Source organism: Sturnira hondurensis, unplaced genomic scaffold (assembly GCF_014824575.4).
Source record: "Sturnira hondurensis isolate 20B ecotype Veracruz unplaced genomic scaffold, ASM1482457v3 Scaffold0019835, whole genome shotgun sequence".
NCBI lineage: Eukaryota > Metazoa > Chordata > Mammalia > Chiroptera > Phyllostomidae > Sturnira > Sturnira hondurensis.
In genome coordinates this window covers 714,231-722,163 of record NW_028092466.1, presented here as the reverse complement: position 1 = coordinate 722,163, position 7,933 = coordinate 714,231, and the positions used below count along the sequence as shown (strand labels likewise).

The 7,933-nt window shown below is 38.8% G+C and overlaps 1 pseudogene; it reads left to right on the top strand.

The window, feature by feature from the left end:
- The first annotated feature begins 3,152 nt into the window (after positions 1–3,152).
- LOC118974648 (ribonuclease P protein subunit p14-like) lies at positions 3,153–3,527 on the top strand (annotated as a pseudogene).
- Positions 3,528–7,933: the final 4,406 nt, after the last annotated feature.

Below are 7,933 nucleotides of genomic sequence, written 5' to 3'. Positions count from 1 at the left end.
CATTGTGGAAACAATATAGAGTTTTCTCAAAAAATTAAAAATAGAACTGCCATATTATCCAGTGAATCCTCTTTTGGGAATTTATCTGGAGAAACCTGAAACACTAATTTGAAAGAACATATGCATCCCTATGTTTATTGCAGTGTTATTTACTACAGCAAAAATTTGGAAGCAGCCCAGGTACAGATGAGTAGATAAAACAACTATAGTATATCTACACAAAGTAATACTACTTAGCCATAAAAAAGAAAGGATATCCACCTCATGTGTCAGCATGAATGGATCTGGAGAACATTATGCTAAGTGAGATAAGCCAGTCAGAAAAAGACAATGTACCACAGGATTTCACTCATATGTGGAATTTATGTGAACAAAATGAACTGACAAGCAGAATAGTGACTCAAAGATAGAGTAAATTCTGAGAGTTATTGGAGTGGGGGACTGTATGGGGAGGTGGAGGGATTGAGCAAAGAGAAAAATAAAAGAAAAAAACTTATGGACACAGACAACAGTGTGATGGTTTCTCAGGAGAAAAGAGGACACAGGGAAGTAGAGGAGGATAAAGGGGGATAAATGATGATGGACAGAGACTTGACTTAGGGTGGTGAACACACAACACAATGTACAGATGATATGTTGTGGAACTGTCCACCTGAAACCTGTATAATTTTATTCACCTGTGTCACCCCAATAAATTCATTTAAAAGGAAAAAAATACAAAGAAAGCTGTCTTCTATTTCTCTATTTGCCTAAAAACAGGGCTTATGTTTGTAAAAATTTCCCCCCTTCTCTACCAAGGACAAAAGTTAATCATCAGAGACAATTTGAGACCCTTACTAACCAGAGACAGCACCAGCAGAATCTACATAACAAAACATACCAACTTGTCCTGCATATTCTACTAATATATAAAAATGCATTTGATTTTTTTACATATTAACCTTGTATCCAGCAACTCTGGTAAAATCAGTTCTTAACTCTGATAGAGTAGCTGTAAATTCTTTAGGGTTATCTAAGTATAAAACCATGTTGTCTATGAAGAGTTTTTTCTTTCTTTCTAATCTGTGTACTTTTTGTCCCCTTTATTGACCTGGCTGAGCTGTAGTACAATATGTCCAAACAAGCTTATTTTGTTTTGGACCTGTGGATGAAAATTTTCAATATTTCACTATTAAGTTTGATCTTTGCTATGGGTTTTGATGAATATACCCTTATTAGATTAAAAAAGTTCCCTGTGTACCTAGATTGCCAATGGATTTTTATTTTTATCATGAAGGAATGTTAATTTTGTCAAAATTTTATTCTGCCTCTCTTGAGATGATCACAAAATTGCTCCTTTATTATGCTAATGATATGATTTACCTGGATGGATTTTTTACAGTATTTTATTTATTATATTTCTTCCATTACCATTTATCTCCCCTGGATTAATGTCTGAATGCTGAATAAACCTTGAATGTCTGAAATAAACTTAACTTGGTCATAACATATTATGTATTCTCTTTCTGAATCAATGTTTAACTGTGTTCCTAATATTTTATATCTAGATTACTGTATCTATGTTAATGACAAACATTGACCCATAATTTTCTTTTCTGAGATTGTTTCATCAGCATGAAGGTTATGCTGATCTTATAGCAAGAGTTATAGAATTTCACATCTTATTAATTATCTGGAAGAATTTGTAAGACTGATCTATGTTATTTATATCTTTGTATTTGACAATATAAAATGCTAAAACTATCTGGATGAATTTTCTATGTTGGAAGATTTTGAGTTACAAACTCAATTTCTTCAAAAGATATGTAACTATTCATATTTTATGACCATTTGATAGTTTCAGTTTTATTAGAAAATTCTCACTTTTATCTACATTTGTATATGTATTGGCATAAAGTTTTCATATCAGTTTGTATTGTACTTTTAACCTTTTTATTTTCTTCTGCCTTTTTATCTGAGGTACTTCCAGCCCTCCATTTTCTTTGTGTTTAAGTTCTTGTTTTTTTTCTAGCTTTTTGTGGCAGGTTGCTAATTGATCTTCAACCTTTATTTTTTTTCTCCTGTAGATATTTCAGGCTATAAATTTCTGCCTTGAGGTAGGTGGCTGGCACTGGAGAGAGGGGCTCATTCAGGGGTTCAGGGAAAGTTCTACAGGGTCAACACTGCCCTTACATGGTTGTATCTAACCTGAGTTTTCTCTTATTCAGACTCTTCTGGTTTCTTCCAGCCATAAAAAACCAAAATGGGAAACAGCAACTACTGGGTCAAGAATTGTATTGTCACCAAATTGTCTTTTTGCATCACTGGCTAAGAGATGTGCAGAGCCCTTGGGGCTTTACCATTTTTACAACCTGTAACTGCTTTCTACTTGGGCTGTGTCTTGCTGGGGCAGTGATGACATTAGGCACTGGAACAAAGCACCAGAGCAGAGGGACACTGAAGGAGCTGTTGGAAGGACTGGTGCAAGGACTACCAAGAGAGACTTAAGAAGAGGTTAATGAATAATGTTTTACTTACTTGGTAAACACTTTCTAAGTGACTGCTGTGTGTCAATAACAGTGGTGTGGGAAGGTAGTGTTAGCAGCATGAACAGACACAGTAAGTGTCTTGGTGGAGGTTACAATCTCATGGGGGATTGATGTGCTTTGGCAACTCCTATTAAGAAATAAAGAGGAATGTCCTTAGCTGCAGTATTTTAAAAGGTGACAGCTTTAGGATACTTTTTGGGAAGGGCTGTCTCTTTCTGTCTGTGACACATTACATTTTAGCTGTGTGACAGAAGGCAAATTATTACATGTCTTTATTATTTAATGGTCCCCATTTCTTTATCAGTAAAATACTTTCCTCGTGCCTTACATCACAGGGAGTTGGGGGAAAGGTGAGAAATAAATGAGGAAGTTTCTATGATGCACTTGGCATTGTGTTTGGTACAACCCATCCATGCCAGGTATTGTTAGTATCTCTTAAGGTGTTTCTTCATGTTTTAGATCCTTTAAATGTCCCTTCTTTTCTGTTTCTTTTCTTTTCACATAACTGACTAAAATAAAGAACAAGAGAATTATTATTGCCACGTGGAAGCAGCAGTTGGCTGTGAGGTCTGAGCAGACCATGTGTGCAGAGCACAGGTGCCCAGCTCCAGGTGTATCCAGCATTGGAGGAGATGCCAGCCCCAGCTGCCACGTATGAAATAATTTACAAAAATCCCTCAGAGCACCACTTCATGCAAGTCTGTCTAGGATTTCAAGGCCATGGGGTTGGACTGAATGCTGCATAAATGGCTGCTTATTTCAGCCCTGAAGGACCTGTTTGGGGGGAAGGGTGCTGCTTTATCCTTGGACATGCTAACTTACCAGGAGAACACCTTGTCAGCCATCTTGAGAATATGTAGCCCTGGGCTTGTCAGCTTGTGGAGCTCTTTAACCTTGTTAGGATCCTAAAGAGACAAGAAATGTGTTTTCAGACTGACTTAAGTTTCTCCTTTTCTTCTTGCGTTATCTGGTACTAGTAGGGAACTAGTATTGGTTTGACTAGTCTTCAATTGTAGAACATTTTTCTGCTCTCAAAAGTACCTTTTGGTGCCAGCATGTTTGAAGACATGCAGGCTAACAGCTCCTGTTGATGGGATTTGAGGGCGCTGAAAATGTTCCCAGCAATTTCCAGCCTTGTCTTTGATGAGGTGGGTTTCAGAGGAGAATCTGCCTGAACCAGCCAGTGCTGTGTAGGCCACACTTTTCATCACATGTGCACTTGAGGAGGAGGCTGGCTGAAATCAGCAGGGCCTCCACACAGAGGGATATGGTTGCTTTCTGAGAATTCAGGAGGTACATTCATCCTTTGCATTTAAGTGAAGGTTTTGCAAAACATACCAAGTTTGGAAAGACAACTGTACACGGAGTTTTGATCAATGAACTTATTTCAGCTCTCCTAGGTACTATATAAAATGCCAGGGCCAGGCTGTGTATTTCTTTCCCAGGAAATTAACTTTCCAGCCCTGCCATATGTTGGAGAAGTTGTACAAAAGCATACAAGAATAAATGCAGTGTTTTAGCCATTAATTGGTCAAGGGAGAAGAGATTGTGTTGGAATAAAGGAAGATTATTGAGAAAATATGCTAGACCATGTGGTAACATTTGTATTTGTTCCCTGTCTTACCCTCCCATGTACATGGTGGGTAACATTTCTTTGGTTGTGTTGGCTCCATGTGAAGTGGTTGTATGTAGGCATGTGTGTGGGGGGGTGGAGAGCACATCAACTCCACATTATACATGTATTGTCTTTCATTCTCATAGGTTCACACACATATATTTACAAACTTGGAGGTGATGGAAGGTCCAATTTTCTAGATGTCAGAAACAGTGGCTTCAACAGGGAATTGTGAGCTGCTGCTGAACTCATAGTGGATCCCATTCCCATCTCACTCAGTGTCCAATTAATTAGACCTCCACGTACATGGCTCAGCACTCTCACAGGGGATATTGCCTGATACATGGAAGCCTTGAAGCTGCCCATCATCAGTCATGATGTTGCTTCCTGACTGTCAAAGACCATGTAGACATCAAACCAGAAGGATTCAGAATGGTTGGTAATACATCTTTTCATGTGCATGCAATTTTTTTCCTATGATTGTCCATTCAAATTCAGAAAAAAATACCTTGAAGTATCCCAGAAGAACTCCAGTGTGGAGGGGGAAAATCAGATAAAAAAAGTAATGTGGCTAGTTTATGGTCTTTTATTACCCAAAGATTTATCACATTCACTATATAATTAAATCTCTACATCTGTGGGGCACAAATGTTTTGTTTCTAACATTTATGGTTCGACATCGGAAACATCTGTGCAGGCCCAGTATGCAACATCTGGAAGACATTCTGAGCTTTTATGACATACAGAGTGATCTTTGTTTTGGAACAAGTGTGTGGTTTTCTCCAGTAGCTCTTCCTGCTGGTAATGTCCTTCTAATTGGCATTTCACTAGGGGATTGGAAGAAGCCCGGTTTCCTGACCTTCCTGTGTGTAAGAAGATACTCCAGAACAATTTCACACAGTCAAGATTCACAGAAAAAGAAGATGCTGTGTCATGGGTTTAATTCACTTAAATGAGAAATGATTTATTGATCAACAGGAGCTGGTTGAAAAAAGGGAGGGGAACTGTCATTATTGGCTCAGATCTTTCCTAGATGTCTTTCTTCTGATAAAGGCATTAGTGGCAAAGTAAACACTATTTTCCCCCTTTACTAGTTAGAAAACTGAGTCTCAGAGGGTTAATGTATTCAAGGTCATCCAGCTAATATGTGGTGGATGTGAGATTTGTCTAATACTGTGATAGAAGATGGTATCCTTGTTTGAAGAGTGGGCAAGATAGTTTGACATGCAACAGATATTTATTGAGAACCCACTATATACAAGGAAGTATTTTAGGTGCTAAGGATAGGTCAATAGACAAAACAAACAAAATTCCCTGTCCTCATGGCAATATTCTATATTCTAGTGCAATAGAATGATAATAAACAACTAATGTGTAAGTTACACTGTAGGTAGGACATCAATGAGTGCTATAGAAAACAAAACAAAAACAAAAAAACAAACAAAGAGCTAGGTGTGAAGTTCATGAGCATTGTAGGAAGATCTGCTTTAGTTTGGATTCCCCCAGCAGAGCCTGACACAAATACCTGATAGTGATAGTTTATTTGGGAGGTGATCCTAGGTAGTGACCTAAAGTAGGAAGGTCAATAAAGGGCACATTAAAGAACTGGTTACTCCATCTGGGAACCCTTGGAGGAATTGTTCTGTGGCAAAATGGAGAACTTGGAGCTTTCATCCTTCATTGGTTACAGGTTGCTCCCGGGGAACTTGAATTCCTCCAAACATTCAGGTTGTACCTGTGTAGAAGAAAATGTCTTCTGTGGCTCCAAAACAGCAATGCAATGAGGTGTCTGAGCATGTACTTGGCTCAAACACTGGAAGTATTTTCAATAGGCTGAATTCAAGCTGGCAACAGACACTGGCATTGCATACCCCAAGTGTGTCCCCTGCATGGTTGAAATTTAAAGTGGACAGGTCATTGCAGTTCTTGCTGTGCAAGTGATACTTAAATAAGGACTTGAAAGAGGTCAGAGATGAGCTGATAAAAGAGGAGTCTTTCTGGAGGTAGACCCAGTTCCAAGGCCTCAGTGTGAAAGGATGCCTAGCATGGTTGAAGAATATTGACTGGGCTTGCCTGTGTGGCTGAAATGAAGGGATTATGAATGAGAGCAATAAAAGATGAGGCCAAGGGTAGTGGGAGACAGATCATATAGGCCTCATGTATTCCTATAAGGACATCTAGTGAGCCACTGAAGGGTTTTGAGTAGAAGAGTGAGGTAACTTGATGTACATTTAAATGCATCATTCTGGCTGCTGGGTTGGGAATCAACTGTGAGACAAATGATGACGATGGCCAGGGCCAGTTTAGTTGCAGCAGAAGTGGTAGGAAGTGCACATATTCAGGATATGCTTTGAGGGTAAAGCCCACAGGATTGCCTGGTAGACGGAATGTGAATTATGAAAGTCAGAGATGAGTAAAGGAGGCTTGTAAGTATTTTGGCCTCAGCAACTAGAATAATGGAGCTGCTTTTAAGTGAGACAGGAAAGGAAGTATAAGAAAGAGATTTGATGAGGAAGATCAGGCATTCAGTTTTGGATATTTATAATTTGAAGTGAATAGTAGACACGGAATAAAAGATGCCAAGTAGGGAGTTGGACCTAAGCCTGGAGTCTAGGGGTGAGGCTCAATTTGGAGACATAATTACAGGAATCTTCAACATATGGATTGTCTTCAAAGCTGTGAGACCAAGTGAGATCACCAGTGGAAGGATGGAGAGGGAGAAAAGTGCTTCAGAGGTTGAGCCCTGAGGCCTTCCAACATTTATAATTTAGAAGATGAAGAGGTCAATGCAGGGGACAGAGAAAATAGAGCCAGAGAAGAAGAAGGAAAGCCAAGGGAAGTTGTGTATGTGATGTTAGACTGGTTCAGGTTTAAGGGAAAATTTAAGGAGAGTAATTGAGACAAGGAATAGAAACAGTTTCTTCGAGCTATTTTGCTGCAAAGGAAAGTTGACAAGCGGAGTAATAGCTAGATGAGAAGTGAAGTCAAGGGAGGCTCTTTTTTGTTGTTGTTGTGAGAAATAATCGCAACTTTTCTCCTGATGGGAATGAGCCCTAGGGAGGGAAATGGAAGATTTAGAAGAGAGAGAGCAGACTAGCTGCCTCAATATCCTTCCCACTGCACTCAAGGAGTAATGGGTATAAATCTCTAGGGCCATTTCAGCCTTACATAAGAACAAACATAGTTCATGGCCTTAACAGAAAAGATGCAGGTTACAGATTTTGGTCCCTGTAGAGATATTTTGGTAGAAATTTCTGAAAGTTTATACTGATCTCTTCAAGTTTCTCAGTGCAGTAAGACAGATTATGATATTGGATGCTGAGAAGAGACAGAGGTGTAATCTATTTGCCTAAGAGAGTGAGGGAAAGACTGAATAATTGAAATATTATATGATTGCTTGAAAACAGCATTAAGCCTCTATTTGAGGTTTATAGTCATACGTTTATTTTAGCAAGGTAGGACTCATGAATCTATCGTTAAAGAATGACCAAAGAGTGAGGTTACTGGTAAGTTAGTATTTTCTGCTACATGCTTCTAGGACATATTGCTATCTTGCCACTCATTGGATTTTATGAGGGATCAGGAAGAAGGGCACTCTTGTATGAGTTAATGGCAATGAGAATTGATAGAACCTTCTGGGTGAGCAGCAGTTCAATATCATCAAAATTTAAAAATATTTGCCTGTTGCTTGCTATCAGAGAGATGCAAATTAAAACCACAATGAGATACCACTTTACATCGGTGAGAATGGCTATCATAAACAAAGCAATAAACAACAAATGTTGGAGAG